A 15,699-nucleotide genomic window follows, 5' to 3' on the forward strand; every position below is an offset into this window, starting at 1 on the left:
GCAGATTTTATCTGCCCAGGCTCCACGTGTACAATGACAAGCCACCCTGGCATGTTTCAAAGAGGAGGCACAGATTATCGGGTGTATGTCTGTCGCGTGTGCAATATTGTTTCAGCCATGGGAACTGGACAACAGCCTATTCCAGAACCAAACAGCTCAAGCAGAGTAAACAGCCCTGATTTGCACCCGGACTTTTGAAAACTGGCATGCACCTCAGTCTGCTTCCTCATGGTTCTGTGTGGTTGCTGTCATGCCCACCTTCACTCGTGGTCAGAAGGTCACTTTTAGGTGACCTCCATAAAAGGAGAAGAGGGTTGCTGGAACAAGCGACTCTTCAGGCCTTTGCCATCTGTCCCTCCTTCCTTCTCCCCGCCAAAAGGCGAGTAACTGCTGTCACTAAGACAATGATACGTATTCTCTGGCTCCCCTGGACATTTTAAAACACTTTGTGCCCTGAATTAGGCTAGGAAGACAACCGTATGGTTTTTCCTGGGTGCTTCTTCAAATTGACTCTTCAGGATTCAATACCGACATTATAATACCGATATCTGGCAGTGAAAGGACTTTTTTGTCATTCCCTGTGAGTGAACAAGGCCTCGTGACTGAGAATGAGAAGGAAATGTATGCTGCCTGAAAGGGTTCTGTGACTGCCCTGAAGAGCAGGATGAGCCTGAGCTACATGCACGTGCCAGCCTGCGTGGTTTTCTTTATGTTTCAAGTTCAAGGAGTATTAGGAGGCAAAAGGGGAAACATTTAAGCACTTCTCAGAGATGTGAATTAATTAGCAGAAGCCTGATGACAGACAAAAAATTATCATCTTCACAGGGGGGAGCTAAGGCACAGAGAGGTTATGTGCTAAAACACCACTGTGGTCCTAAAGTACATCACCACCTTAGCAAAACCTGCAGCACCTGGGATGGGAGAGCCCTGCCGTATGGAAACACTGTGCTGTATGTATCCAAGTGGGTGGAGACAGAAAAACATATATCGCAATAAAGATTATACCTGGGAATGCACAGAAAGGGGAGCAGAGTCAACAAAACATACCTGGAGAAGACTGTCTCTTTGCATAATCCAATTAAACATGAGGAAACATGTTTTGTTCTGCTCGCTGGATGGTAGCCATTGTGTATCAGGAGGCTGTACATTTGTGTTCACCTCTCTGTTCCTGGGCTGTGAGAGCAGGCTGGGCGCATCTGCAAGGCTGGTTTTATGCAACGTTTGTATGCAACAGCGACAGCCATCCTGCAGGGAAGAGGCACCTGCCCTCATCTGGTTTCCAGTTGTTCATCCCTGCCCTCCTATCGGTGGGTACTGCATCCTCAAGTCCGCCTCTCCCCCCTGTAAAATCACTGCTTTCCCCCTAAATAGCGAAGGACCATTACCGAAAGTCCTTTGTAGTAGTTGGCAGAGAGCTGTGGCAGTGGCAGCTCAGCAGGAGGTGGTGGAGGAGCAGTAACTTCCTTGGTCAGGGCAACCACAACTGAGAAGGGACTTGTGGCCAATGCTGTGGTCCTTAAGGTCTCACCTGCTGTTGTGGCAGCATGCCCAACTCTAGGCTGGGCTAGAGGAGGGCCTTAGAGTTAACAGGAATGACTAGCCTGTACTTCTGTTGGTCTGCGCCAGAGGTCTTTTGCAAGTCCTGCTTGTTAGTGTCCATCTAAGTCCAGGGCTTATCTGACCTGTTACTGCGCTTGGACTTCTGAGAAAGAGAGCTCTGTTGCTGATATCAAGTCGCTCATCTTCTACCCATATGTGACACCTCGACAAACACCTGGGCAGCAAAGAAACAGAGGCATTAGCAACCTCAGAGGTGTCACCTATGCTTTTTAATTAATTTCTTTGTAGGTAACTCAGACCATAATGTGTCCTGGTTGTTTTGTGGTGGTGCTGTAGATGATGATGATGATGAGCTTTTAATGAGCTAATACATTCATTATTCACTACTCCAGCATGTAGGGCAATTACTTCTGTTCATTCAGAAACTAAAAGGGTTTTTTTTTCAGGACAGGCTGGCAAACATCCCTTAGCCAAGGATCCAAGGGCATCGTTCTCTCTCAGCTGCACAGCTTCTCATTATTATTTGAAAAGGTTTGCTGCAAAATTTAGGGTTGGAGTGTAGTATTTTATGCAGTTATTTCAAAATTCATAGATTCCTAGGTTTTTCAGGCCAGAAGGGACTATTACGCGCACCTTCTCTGACCCCCTGTATAATCTAGGGTACATTTGTTTAAAGTTTCAATTTGTTTTCCTCAGCAAACTTGTATTTATTATATGTAGTTTGGTTCAGAAGAGTAGCTAGTGAAAAGGTTGAAACCCATAAATATTATATCAAACCACCTGGTGCTCTGAAGCTTGCTTCTGAATGATGGCCATTCAAAATGAAGAGCATCTTGAGAGATAGGGAGATATAATAATGTGACTATTGCAAAGAGCAAATGAATGGCTCCACGTTAGGGAAAGTTGTTTCTGGGAGCCCGGCTTCAGTTCAAGCGTTGTTTTTATCTTTGGCAAACAAATGCTCTTTCAGTCAGAATAACCTTTATTTTAGAAATAGGGAAGCAAGAAGGGAGACAAATGTTTCTGTAGGAGATCACGCTATATCTGAATAACTCAGTAATGAAAAGCCATCTCAAACTGACAAGGGAATGCCCCTTACCAAAGGGCAAAATTTACACTTAAAGGTGCAGCATGCAGAAAATACCCTGATACCAACGTAACTACAGTCACTCTAGTGTAAGGATTCATCCGAATAGTGGAGAAATATATTTTGTATTTACTGACATCCTGTTGTGTGATTGAAGATGTGTTGAATGGCTCAGGAGAGATGTTTCTGTCTTAGCATCTCTTTTAAACAAAGATGAAAAGGAAGGGCCATAGGAGTCTGACTGAGCAGCTGTCTCTGTGACACTAGCCTGGGCTTTGATGATCTTGCTTTCACTCAGTCTATTGCTCACACTAGAAGCCTACAGAAGTCCTTTGCAGCTCAGCACAGGCCCACCATGTAAAAACTACAGGTTCTGTCTTGATGATTAACGTTAGCTGTTTGAAATAATCCAAATGCTGCTCTCTGATCTGATAAAAAGAATAAATACATTGGGTGTGAATGATGGGAGCTTGGGGAGGAACTGAGAGAGGAGGAGGATGGGAGTTTTTGCCAGGCTTAGTTTTCTGAGAATTAAACAGCTTTCAAGTCGGGGGGGAGGGAATATTATTATTTTGATTTTGATTTTCTCTTTCTTCTCCAGATGTTTCTGTGCTGGGGGCTTGGCCCTGATCTGGAGACAACGTTTTACTGGAGTGCTCTGGAGGCTGCCAGGCGTGGGATTGCGAAGAGATTCTCCCAGCAAACAGCAGCAGGAATGCTCAGGAGGAGTTCTGCTCGTGGTACATCCACAGGTGAGTTAACAAGGGGAAGTACGTCAGGTCTCCACACGTACAAAATCCAGCAGGAGAGTTCAGCAAATCATGAGGTACTGACTGCCGCCAGGCTTTCTCAAATCTTGCCTGGCTCTTTTAGCCTTCTGTAGGTATTGCTAGGCTGTATTTGGTCTCCGCACACCCCATTTTACTCCAGTGAAGACCAGATATCTAAAGATGAGAGTATCAGTTATATGAACACATACTTGTTTGTGTGCAAAGACACTACTGTCTCCGTAGAAGCTGATTATGAGCGAACCCAGAAAATGAGTGAACCATTCTACAGCAACATCTAATAAATACAAGAAGTCAGAAAAAGGCATGGTACGCAATAATAAGAGAAATGAATTTAATTGCATCTCTGCAATGTGCAAAGGTATTCTCCTACAGAGGTAGAGATTTTCATTTGATTCATCATTTCACTGTTTCAGTTTATGATGATATAACTTAGTTTTTTGTCAATACAGGTCTTTTGCCACTCCTGCTGTTAAAAACCCATCATTAAGTTCTTTTTCTATTGACATTTTAGGAGATGTTATAAGCATCCTGTAATCATGTTCTAATCATTATTTCTGATTACATCAGCTGCTTTCATCAGGCTTTAAGGTTCTGCTCCTACTTCACGCCTTTTAATACACTTTAATAATCTTTCTATTTAAAACTGCTGTTTCCTGGATGTGGCACAAGTATCATATTAGACCTATATATTGTTATAACATGTGTTGATTTTAGTTATATATTGAAGAAGAGGGAAACTGCTGGCTCTGTGGAAGAGATCTGGTGACACAAGGACTGTTCAAGCAAAACACAATTAAGGCAACAGCCAAACTGCATGAAAAAAGTGGAACAAAAATTAGGAGCCACTCACAACAATGTTTTGCCATTTTCTACACGTGCTGGCTTGACAGACTGTGGTTATGTGAGCGTGGAGGAGTGGTGAGTGCTGTAAGTTCTGTTTTTTCTATGGAGTCCTCTGAGCATCCGTTCTGGATGTAACAAAAGATCTTTGTACACTGAATCACGAGAAATTCAAGGGTCCACTCCTGAGCTTCTTGAACAATAGGATTTTTTTTTTATTTTTTTTTTTTACCTATGAAGGTTTTGCAGTGTGGTGACCTACTGGCAAATAACTTGGTGGCAGGTTAACAGCTTAACAAGTATCATCTCAAGCATGGTGCTTGGCCTGGAGAACCAGAGCAGGGGTGCTGTGTGCGGGTTGGACTGAGCTTGGTGCTCCTTTTCTCATGCTGGGGATTTGTGTGTGCAAAGGCTAAGTTATTCAGGGAAGAACTGCGTTGCATGACGGTATGGTTGGGTAGCTTTCTAACATCTGCCACCCAGGCTCTTGTTTGGACATCAAACGCTTAACCATCTTAAATTTGGGTGAGATAATCCAACCTCAACTGTCACTGCAGAGCTCCAGTTTCTTAAAAGAACTGCTGGGAGCTGCTCAGGTATATAAAATAATAATTTAAATCTCTAATTTTGAAACAAATTGATTCATGCTTTGGTCTGTTTAGAAATTAAGCTTTGTATCAGTAGTTGCTCACAGCATACGAGGAGCTTGTGTGTCGGGTTCTGGCAGCACTTGTTTTTAGCAGTGCTGTAACTCTGATCAGTGAAGGAGTAGCAAACGTAACAACTGGCAGAAAAAAGGCTGGATACCAACTGCTAGCAAGAAGCTGCACCTGCTCTTCTGCTCTGCCATTTCCTTTTTAAACAGTCCTTGGCTCTCCAGGCAAGAGATTTTCCCACCCGTATATGAAGGGCGCCTCTATTCAGACCCAGGCAGGATGTAGCCCTAGTCTTAGAGACATTCAGTCTCTGGAAATGCTCAGTCTTTTTTGTTTGTTTGTTTGTTTACTTTTGTATTTTATTTTTTGTTATTATTTATTTGCCCCCAGCAGAGACTTAGGCTTAGGGACTAAGCAGAGCCCACCCGTGCAGCTCAGCCAGCAGCGGGAGCGACTTGTCATCGCTCCAAGGTGCACGCGTTCAGATCAGTGTTGTGGGATTGAGTGACAGGCCGGTGTCAGCCGTCTCGGGGCTCACAGCCTCTGTCTCCAACATTACAGGGAGATACCTGTGCTCTCTTTATTCACTGAAGGGCAACTTTTAGACAGTAAAAATACCACATTATCATCTTTAGTAACCTCCCAAGGATATGGAGACAGTATGATTCACAGTACTAAACTACTCAGAGCCTTGATGATCATTTGTATTATCATTCTCATTATGTATTGTGTCAAGTAGTTGGACACTTGTAAAGGAATAAGGCTTCTCTCTGGAATTACTCGTTACACACACGAAAATAACAAAATAGGAAAGAACAGCACTTTGCTAAATTATATTGTTGTGAGCTTTATCAAACAGCTATCAATATATCCAGAACTATATCTCCCACGTGCTGTGACCTGTCTCTTGGTGCTTTTCCCTGGCAAGAGCTGTACAGGGTTTTCTGTAAAGTCCTTGCACAAAGACACTTAAGAGTGCACGTACAAAAACCAGTGAAGGAGCTCGAGGGTCTCTCCCGGACCTGTTCAGTTCTGCAGTACGGATGCTTTCAAAGCAGGTTTTAGGGAGAAGTTTTCCATGAATGTGGACCAGGCGCAGTAAGTTTTGAGAAACAGGAAGATAGATCCCCCATTTGTGAAGTAGTGGGGCAGGGCACAAAAGAAAGGGCAGCTTCTCCATGCACTCCTCTTTTAAACTCTGAGTTTGCCTTAGCAGAAAAACCTTGAATGTCACATGAACTTGCCCCTCCTCTTCGCTGGGTTAAGTGCATTAGCAATACCCAGGTAGCACTTGTCAGCCATCTAGGATGATTCTTTTGCTTCCTTTTCCAAATCACTTTAGCTCAGAGAGTTGTTTTGTGGTTTGGTTTTGTCGGGTTTTTTTTTTCCTCTGGTCTTTTCTCCTGCCTGAGTTAAACCATTGGTCTATTAATTTGTTATTTTTTTCCTGATAGAGTAGCATGCGATGATAATTTGTTACTGTGAAGCCCGTAATGACTTTTAATTGTGGCTCCTAATGCCACACGCTGTCATTTAAATCTCAATGGCTGTCACTTCCTCGTTCTCTCCCAGAGAAAATACGGCTCTTTCCCCCTTCAAACATCTGCATTAGCGCACAGTTTATGCCTGCCTCAGTTGGGCTAAGTGAGTCACAAAATGCCAGCTCCTCAAATTATTAGCTTCTCTGACTTCGCCCTCGTGGAAAAAAAAAAACCAAACCATAACCTATTTGTTACTTTCAGTGGACACTCTGGATATGAAAGAAACATTGTGGATTCAAACAACATGTCCTTGCAGATATGCTGGTGTAGTCTCATTTGTTTGGAGTAGCCCAGCCTTGTGGTTCTTGCTGTCTTTTTTAGGAAGAAACAAAATCATCCAAGCGATTATTTTTCTGGGTGCTTTCCCAAGCAGGGTGAGATGGTGTGCTGCAATGAAGTCACTGGAATTCTTCCTCCTCGTTTCAGTGGCATTGAATTCCATGCCCAGAACTTGGTACTAAGCAGTTTTTACCACCTTCTACATATAGGATGGAATGGAGGAGGAGAGATTTCTGGGCAAATTCCAGCAAAAGCGCAGTATATAATTGCAGTAAAGTTCTCGCTGAAGTCATGTGCTTCATTTGAAATGGAATGAATTTGATTGTATTTTTAAAGAGCTGGGGGGACAGTGTCTGCAGCGTGTAGGTCAGCCAGATCTGGAGATAGCCACATGGTTTCCCTTGATAAGAAACCTCCCAGCAAGGTGGGAGGGCAGACAGGAGAACAGGGGCGAGTAAGCCTCACAGTCTCCCCCTGTGCTTCTTCCACAAGGTGCCACAAGGCAATAGCTGTGGAGATTGTGCAGGTACAGCAACGGGAAACAGTAATAGTCTTTATCTTTCCATTAGGACCCAGCACAGCAGGAAGCATTCTTGCTCAGCGCTGACTCTTTCACCTGTATGCATGCCCAAAGGCTAATTAGCGTGATGCCAGCTGGGACTATCATGTAGTTTCGTAAGGTTGCTCATCCTTGGGAAATAACTCTGGGACTTCTGTATTGGGAAACATCCCGGCTTGAGCTACCCAGTCGCTTCACTTAGCTTGTCAACAGCCATAGACTTGTAAGCTCTTACATGAACTAGGCAGAAAGGAATAAAACCACAAATGGCTGGCATAGTTATATGTGGCCAGTCACCTCTGCTGCAAAAATGCACCCAAAGGAACAGACAGAGGAAACTGCTAGCAGAAGGTACTCAACTATGTGTTGATGAAAGGAGGCAATATCATTCTCCATTTAGTCTGTTCTTTTTTTCCTAAAGCTTGATCTGACACCTAAAACAATCTCATTAGTAACTGTGGTTAAACAGAACAATGACCCAGCATTCGTCTCAATGGAAGCTGAGATTTTCAGAGGAGCCTGAGGGGGCTGAGCGTTGGTCTCTGAGCAGAAGAGAACTGCAGTTAGCTCCCAGTGTTTTCCAGGTCTGACTCCCTGTGCTTTCCTTCATGAGCTCATTCACATTGTGTAGTGGAGATAATGTCTACACAAATATTAAGATATGTCGAAGTCTGTATTGATCTTTGATTTTGTTTTCAGTTCTTTCTACATCTTGACTCATTTAATCCTTCTTAAGTTGCACATTATCATTAGCCAGAGAACAGGGTCAGGGCAGCAGTTTGTACAAGCTGCTCTCCGCCGTCGGATTTTTCATATGTCCTTATTACAGAAGAATGAAACCTTTTTTCTTCACTGAGCTATCAAAGACATACTATCTGTATGAGTGTCATGGAGCAAAGTGACAGTGGTCCTCCTCATCTCACAGCTTAAAAAGCTGTTTAATATAGAGGGAGCTTATCAGGCTGTATACTCACTGCGTTTCCAGTGCAGGCTTAGTTGTGCTTTCTGGTGTTTTGGCTTTCATTAATAGGAATGAGGATAGGAGTGATGTATTGTACACAGTGATAAACTATTTTACTAAAAACTGTGGTGGTTTCTGGCTTTGACAGTAATGCAGTCTGCTTTTACAGGGAAGTGGGTACTATCTGTGGAAGCTGACAGGGAGATGAGCTGACTCTTCTGTAACCAGCAACCTTCATCCTTCCCTTCTTCAGCTGCATTTCCCCTGGTACCAACAAGCTGAGGGAATCTTCTAACAGCAATTCCTTCCTGTCAGCGCAGTAGTGCAGGTCCCTTCTGAGCTGCCCTGGGCTTGCCCTCTTAGTGGCTGGGCCAGGAAGAGAGCTGGTATGAAATGTGGTGAGACTCAGGGCCATGTCCTGCCTCAACCACCATGGAAAGCTGACATCTCTTCCCTACCAGTGAAACGGCACGGGAAATGCTTTAGCTATTTCTCGAAGACTTGCTGACATGGTGGGTAGAAACATGTGGAACTGTCAGTGGGTACAAGTCTTGCAGTTGTAGCTCATTAATTTAGAAGTTTTGGCGCTTTGCGATTCTCCTGCACTCTGTATGAAGGATTAACTGGTAAACTCAGCACAGTCTAAGTGAAGTACGTGTCTTAGTAGCAGCAGCTTCATTTGGCGGCTCAGGGCTAAATGAATGTCCTTAGCTCTGAAGGTGGGGATGCTCAGGTGACGTCTGTGGTAGGCTGGTGGTATAGAGCTGTGCTTCCAGAGCCCGTTGCACAGATGCACAGACAGCCACAGTGATGGGCCCTGTCAGCACAGCCGACTCCTTAAGCTCAATCTGTTCAGTCTTGCAGCTCTGCGTTTTCGAGGGGAGGCGGGGATGCTTAAATTGGCAGCTGGAAAAGATGCCATAGGTTAGCTTCTGTGATCTAAGATGGCCCAGCAGAGATCAGTGCAACAGCTGCTTTGCTTGTCTAGTGCATACCTACATATTCATGCACAGCTTTCTGAGCTCTCAAGAGACGGCTAAGCATATAGGAAGAAGAGTTCTAGTGAGCTGTAAACCTCCCGCTTTAGCTGATGGGAGGTGAAACATCGTTTCTCTGTCATATTTTCGTCTCCAAAGAATTTTTCAGGCTTATGGGAAAAGACAGATCTTTTAGAGGGCGCCTGCCTCCTCACCTGTTTCCTGATAAATGCAAAGAGCAATAGGAAATTACCAAAAATAAGCATGTACTGAGAACTGGGATATCTAGTGAATAATGCATCTTTGTACAGTCCCCATGAGCTAATGCCATGTGAGTAAACTAAGTGCGAGGGAGTGACGTGCAGTCCTGGCAGGACGTGGGCGGCCCCGCAGTGAAGAAAGGTTCCCAACACATCCAGCAAGGAGTGTGGAATGTGCTCTTCGCTGGAGCCGGGCCCTTCTCTCTAATGCTGGCTGAATGAAAGCAAATCAATGGATGGTATGTTAGAACTGTCGGAGAAGTGGATCCCATGCGACTACCAGCTTCCCAGAGCAAGGATAAAGCACAGCTCCTCAGACCTGCCAGGGTGGTCCTTGGAGCTCATCACTCACAAGCCGCACATTGCAAGAAGCCTGAATTTGATGTATTTGTGCATGTACTGCACGACATGCTGCGGTGCTTGTTCTTGCAGAGCAGGAGAGGGTGAAGGAAGCTCTTTACAGTGACCATTGCACATCCCTTTCTCCAGGTTTGTTTTAACAAATCCTTGTCTAGATGGGAGGATCTTGCTCAAGTTTGCTCGATATTCTGAGTGCACCAACATTACAAACATCTGGGCTACTCTCAGTCAAATTCATCTTAAAAGAACTTGTTGTTTTGACGTCGAAGATCACACCTCTTTGCTCCAGTCCTCAAGAAAAATCACAGAAGTACACTTTGGGTACATCCCAGATTTACTCTGCACCTGAGAAAGGAGTAACCTTTTTCCTCTGTTTTCTTCCTCTCTCTTCCTTCCTTCCAACAGGTGGCTTAAAATAATCATCTACATTTACCATCTCCTTCAATATTTGACCACTGATTTCCGTCCTCCTGGCAGTGTTGGCGTGGTGAGAGTGTGCTGTTCTTAGGTGGTCTTTGACTTTCTTAAATCTCATCTTGTCCCTTGGATGGGGCTGTGGGAAGACAAAACACCTTGGAAAGATGCTGGGTGTTTGACACACATGCTGCTGGCAGGAAATTTTGTCTTTTTGTGTTCTCTGCCACCCTGCTGCTCTAAAGATAATCAACATGCATTTTCAAACCAGTGTGCAACTCGCTGCTCTCTCCACTCTTGAAACCTCCCAGGTACTCCCTTCTGAGTTTTGACATTTGTGTTCTGGTAAAATAAAGCAGAGTGATTTTTAAAATGGGTCTGAGCACCAAATAGCTTGGAAAAAAGTAAAGAGACAGTCTTCATTTGTAATGATCTGGCAGGATAGAATTTGGTGGTCTTCTCTTTTTCACTGCTCGCTTGCACACAAACTGGTGTACATACTGTTTTACAACAGCACCTAGACACTCTAATGCGGGACAGATGCAGAGAGGAACAAACTGTTGCTTGAAAAGGCTGCGCTCAGTGGTCCAAAAGTTGTGAAGAGATATAAACAGATATAAAAGAGCCTGTTTGTTAACTGGAACACATGTTTTTCAGATTTCTTTGTTTGGATTGAAAGGGTTGTTTCTTTTTTCTTCATGTTTAGAGTAACCGTTCTCCTTTTTTTTCCACACTTCAACGGGTAGAGATATCAGTGGAGCACTTTCATAGGAGTTAGAGTGTTAACTGGAGATTTCAGGCTTAAACTTTTCACGACGTTGTCATCCCTTCTTGATAAGGTCGCTCTCGCTTATTCTAACTTGTTTGCGTTTCAGTGCTTTGTGTGATGCATTTGGTGCTAGAGCAGCTCTGCACAGAAAAATGACCTTTCTTCCTTAAGAGTCTCTTCAGAGCAAAGCAATCATAAGTTCTTAAACTGAAGGATTCACAGCAACATCTTAGAGCAAACTTATGGCCACCATCGCTCAGGGTGTAAAGCGCGTACCAACCAGGTAGGCAGGGCAAATCTCCGTTGCAACAACCAGAGATGCTAAGTACCTCACTTGGGAAACACAAGCGGATGAGCAAACCACTCAATCCAGGCCTGTAACTGAAATAATGACAGCCCAGGAGTTTGTGCCAGTTTGTGTCACCCTATTTGTAATCCAGGCACAGTGCATGTGTTACTGCTTTTCTTTATTTCCTTTTATGGCCTTATTTGGGGTCATCTCAGTCGCCATCTAATCTCTCCTTAGCTTCTGCTTGTTCTTCACTGATGAAGAAATCTTCGATACTAACAAGAGGATACTTGTCAAAGAAAGCCATGGAGAAAAAAGGCATTTCTTCTTTAGGCATGGGAACATCTCAATACCATATGGGAGAGTTGCAGCGTACAGCCACGGGGGAGCCTGTAAACAGTGGTGGCGGAGCTCACACAGGACCTGTGCCGCCATGCTCAGACCTCCCCGTGACCCTTTGCCCCGCGGGGAATTTCACTCTGAGGGAGAGCTTTGGAAAAACTGAGCACTCATTTAATCACCAAAGTAAGGTCTTGATCCATTTCCAGTTGAAATCAAAGGAATAATTCACACCAGTTTCTGGAGCACTGGCCAGAGGCCTGAAGAAGTCAACAAGTCTGGGGGCTGCCCCACTTTGAACCTCCACTAACAAATACATGGGAACTGCAGAGCAGCAAGCATCCAGAGCTGTGTTTGCAAGGGCTAATGTTTAACACCAGGAACATAAATACTTTTTAAAATGTTTAACACAAATGATTGTTGCCATAAAGCTGGAATTGTGCAGGGGCTTCATGCATCTTAGAAATGTTTTGACATAACAGCCTAAACTAGGATTTAATAAAATTCTTGTACTCTAAAAAGTACTCATAATTTTTGCTTAATTTCTACATGTTTTCTCCCCCTTTAATTGTAGTTCAACAAAGCAGAGGGACTAATCTCAGATAAAAGTAGAAACACCAAGATTAAAGTGCACTTCTGTTTATTTTTAAGGGCAGTGGGTTAATATGAGCACTCTATTGTTGATGTCAGCATCACAAGCCAAAGATAAACACAACTTTTCTGCACTTACATCACATTTTCAGGGCATTATTCTTCATTAACGAGTACTTTCTTCTGCAGTGGAAAAGAATGACTTGGTCATAAGCTTATTGGCTACCAATCGTGACCGTTTTGTGGCTGTTCTGTAAAATATTTGCTCCTTTTTATCATGATCTTTGCATTTATTTCAGCATCATTTTTATTTCCTTAAGTCCTGACTCTTTTTTACAAGGGGCTTATTCCTCTTTTAAAAAAACAAAATTATTTAATTCTTTAAACGCACGTATTTTCTCTTTCCTGTACCGTTGTTATCATTACCTCAAGTAAGATATTAGAAACTTGATGCTCTTGCTATCATAAAAGTTCCTAATGTCGTGTGGGGAAGAGTTGATAATTTATATTTACAAGGTTGTTCTCTGTTTCTGTTTTCTTTCTCTTGCTCAATTTATTGTTGGAGACTTTAGTTGTTTTATGAGTAAAGTTCTCGTAGTAGTTTGTTTAGAAAGACTGGGAGATAATCTCTACCTAAGTAGTTACAAGGACACTAATCATTGCAATCTTTCTTCTTGTCCATCTTTTAAAACGTCCCTTTAAGAAACCTATCAGCTGCACCCAGGTACTCCCGTAAAAAATTTCACCATGTGATCAGTGAATCGTGTGGTTTTCTAAAAGATATGGAGAGGTTTCAGAGCCACAGAGAGGCATCTTTGTTCCTCATTTGCGGGGCCTTTCTGCAGGCCACCAAGCAGCACATCCTACAGCTGCCAACCCTTATACGCTTCTGATGAGGTATGTAGAAAGCCATGCAACATAAAGCTCTGCCATGGGAAATAACATGGGCACCTTGTAATTTAAAATCAGTTCTTGCTATCGTCTTATTTTGACCCGTATGTCTTGCAGGACATTCTCTGAAATGTATCTGCCCTTGTTTATCTATGTTAAAATCATATCTCCTGCATCTTACTCATCTGCAGGGGTACGTGCAGATTATAGCAAATATCCTTCCTCTTTTGCTCCTACTGAGCTTTGAAGGAGAAGTTGGAACAAACGTTTAGTTTTTCCATGCTTAGGAAGTAAATTTAGGTAATATTACTTATTGAGGCCAAAATTTCACTGGACTGCCCTGACCTAATTCTCACCTACTAATTTCCTATGTAGAAATTTATAAATATATGGACATATATCTTGAAATCCTTCTGAAACATTTTCCTTTCTTCGTGTGACTCTACCTCACAGAAGAACCTACTCAAAAGAGCTACAACGGTTCAGAAGGAGACTAGGAACAAGGTGATGTGATCTAAAGGACCAACTGCATTTTACCAAATGCTGCTTGCATAACATGTTCTAGTCACCGATGTTCAAGAGATAATTTCATCAACTAATTTTGAACCATCAGAAAAACTCACCATGCAGTCACAAGAAGAAAAAAAGCAAATTAGAAGAGTTTATTTATTGTGAAATAATTGTTGTCATTTAAGTATCATCTAGCCTATTCTTCCTGGCACAAATATAGTCCTGGTGAAAGAAGCTGAAGACAGCTAATTGTAGTATTGATAGGGTATGATGACAGGGTATCCCACTGAAGCAATCAGTACTGAATGGTTCCTGGTTGATGGGATAAGAGGTACTAAAAATGCCAACATATAGTCCTAAGATGATTTCCTTTGACTACATTTGATATGCTTAGCCACACTTGTATTTTGGTGAACACCACGTAGGAAATAAGAGCACTAGAAATCAGCTTGCTATAATTAAGCGTGCTAAACTACACGCTGTTATACTGTCTGGTTTATATACTCGTGTAACCATCTTTATACTTGCAAGCCCTGTATTTGCGTGCATATAAATGGCTCGCAGATTAGGATACAAAAAGAGACCATCGTGATCATCTAGTCAGGCCTTCAGCCGGAAAAGCTTGTTTGTGTCAAGTGTTTGTACTCGTCGGTCTATTTGTCTGTCCAGCCATCCCTCAGTTGTTAAATTTTCTGAGCAAAAGTTCATGCTTCCTCAAATTTTTCTATCCGCCCACTTAACTTTGAACATCTCCCCCTTCCTGGGAAAAACTGATCTGAATTCCTTGATCTTCCAAATTCTTGTAGGACAGCAGACATCCTACTTGGTCTGTGCGTGTTTGCATTTGCATGAGAATAACTTTCCTTCTTCCTACGTATGTTTGGGAAGGAAAGCAGAGCAATGACATAGTTCTCAGTAACGTTTCCTTATTGTACACATGCTGTAGTAACAAAAGTTCAAAATGTATTTGACTGTAGTTTCTGCAAGCTGATATCTGAAATGGTCTCAAGATTTCTTGTGTCAGAGGCAGGAGAAATTGCAGCCTAAAAAAACTTACACTGTTAGTCTGCACTGGTTTGTCTGTTTTCATCTGTGCCTGTCACGAAAGCACACCGAAGAACCTCACTCTTAATTCAAGGCCAGCTAAGGGGGTAATTTGTAAATCATCCGTCAATGTCGAGCCCTTAGGCCACACCTGTCTCTCTTTTTAAAACATTATTAATAATTCTGTTGTATGACCTTCAGGAGTGAGGGCCGAAACAACATGCAGTAAGAGCCCTTACATGCTATTGCATCCAAGTTATGGCTGTTACAGGTTACACATCCAATAGTCCTAGTCATACTTTCATCAAGCTCTCATGTAAAACAAATTAGTTAATTAGATGCCAGTCTGCCTCACAGAAGGTTGCCCCAGAGCCATGCTCTTCTGATAGTTAGAATCTTGCTTCTGTGTTTCCAACCTGAATGACAACCTGCCCTGAGCGTACACACAGGCACTGTCGTACCAAATGCCAGCTTCAGCTGAAACGCTGCTCCGCTTTTTCTGTAATTGTAGCTATCACATTGCTGGGCCATGCAAGAAGTGAGCACCTTTTTTATCTTCTCCATAATCCTCCTCTGATCTCTGGGCTATTGTCTTCGCTACAGTTGACTCCGTCGGCAGAGAGGTCCAAAGAGTGGAGTTACTCTTCAGCATGAACAACAATGCATGTTAGGAGAAAACATTTACAGCTCTGCTAAGATAAGAGAAAGATGTCTCAGCCTAAAACAGGTTGGGACACTAGGCTTCAAAACCAATTAAAGGGAGTTTTTCCTGCCTCATTTATGCTTATTGAGAAAGCTGATATAGTAGGTGTATGTTCTAGACTAATCAGATTACAATATAATTCAATTGAGTAGCTCATCTTCAGCACCAATTTATAAAGAGCAAAGCTTAAATTTGACCAAAGTCATATTGCTTTTCTCTGGCATAATTTGCAATTATTCAAATAGCAATACTACAGATAATGAATTCCAAGTTAATCA

At 42.8% G+C, this 15,699-nt stretch overlaps 1 long non-coding RNA gene across 1 annotated transcript in view; it reads left to right on the forward strand.

The window, feature by feature from the left end:
* Window positions 1-15,699, forward strand: part of LOC141743810 (uncharacterized) — a 202,368-nt gene that overhangs the window by 164,743 nt on the left and 21,926 nt on the right. The window contains exon 4 of the long non-coding RNA XR_012587204.1: window positions 3,249-3,399. This is a non-coding gene — a long non-coding RNA (uncharacterized LOC141743810). The remainder of the gene's footprint in view (window positions 1-3,248; window positions 3,400-15,699) is intronic.

The sequence above is a fragment of the Larus michahellis genome, chromosome 5, assembly GCF_964199755.1.
Source record: "Larus michahellis chromosome 5, bLarMic1.1, whole genome shotgun sequence".
Lineage (NCBI taxonomy): Eukaryota > Metazoa > Chordata > Aves > Charadriiformes > Laridae > Larus > Larus michahellis.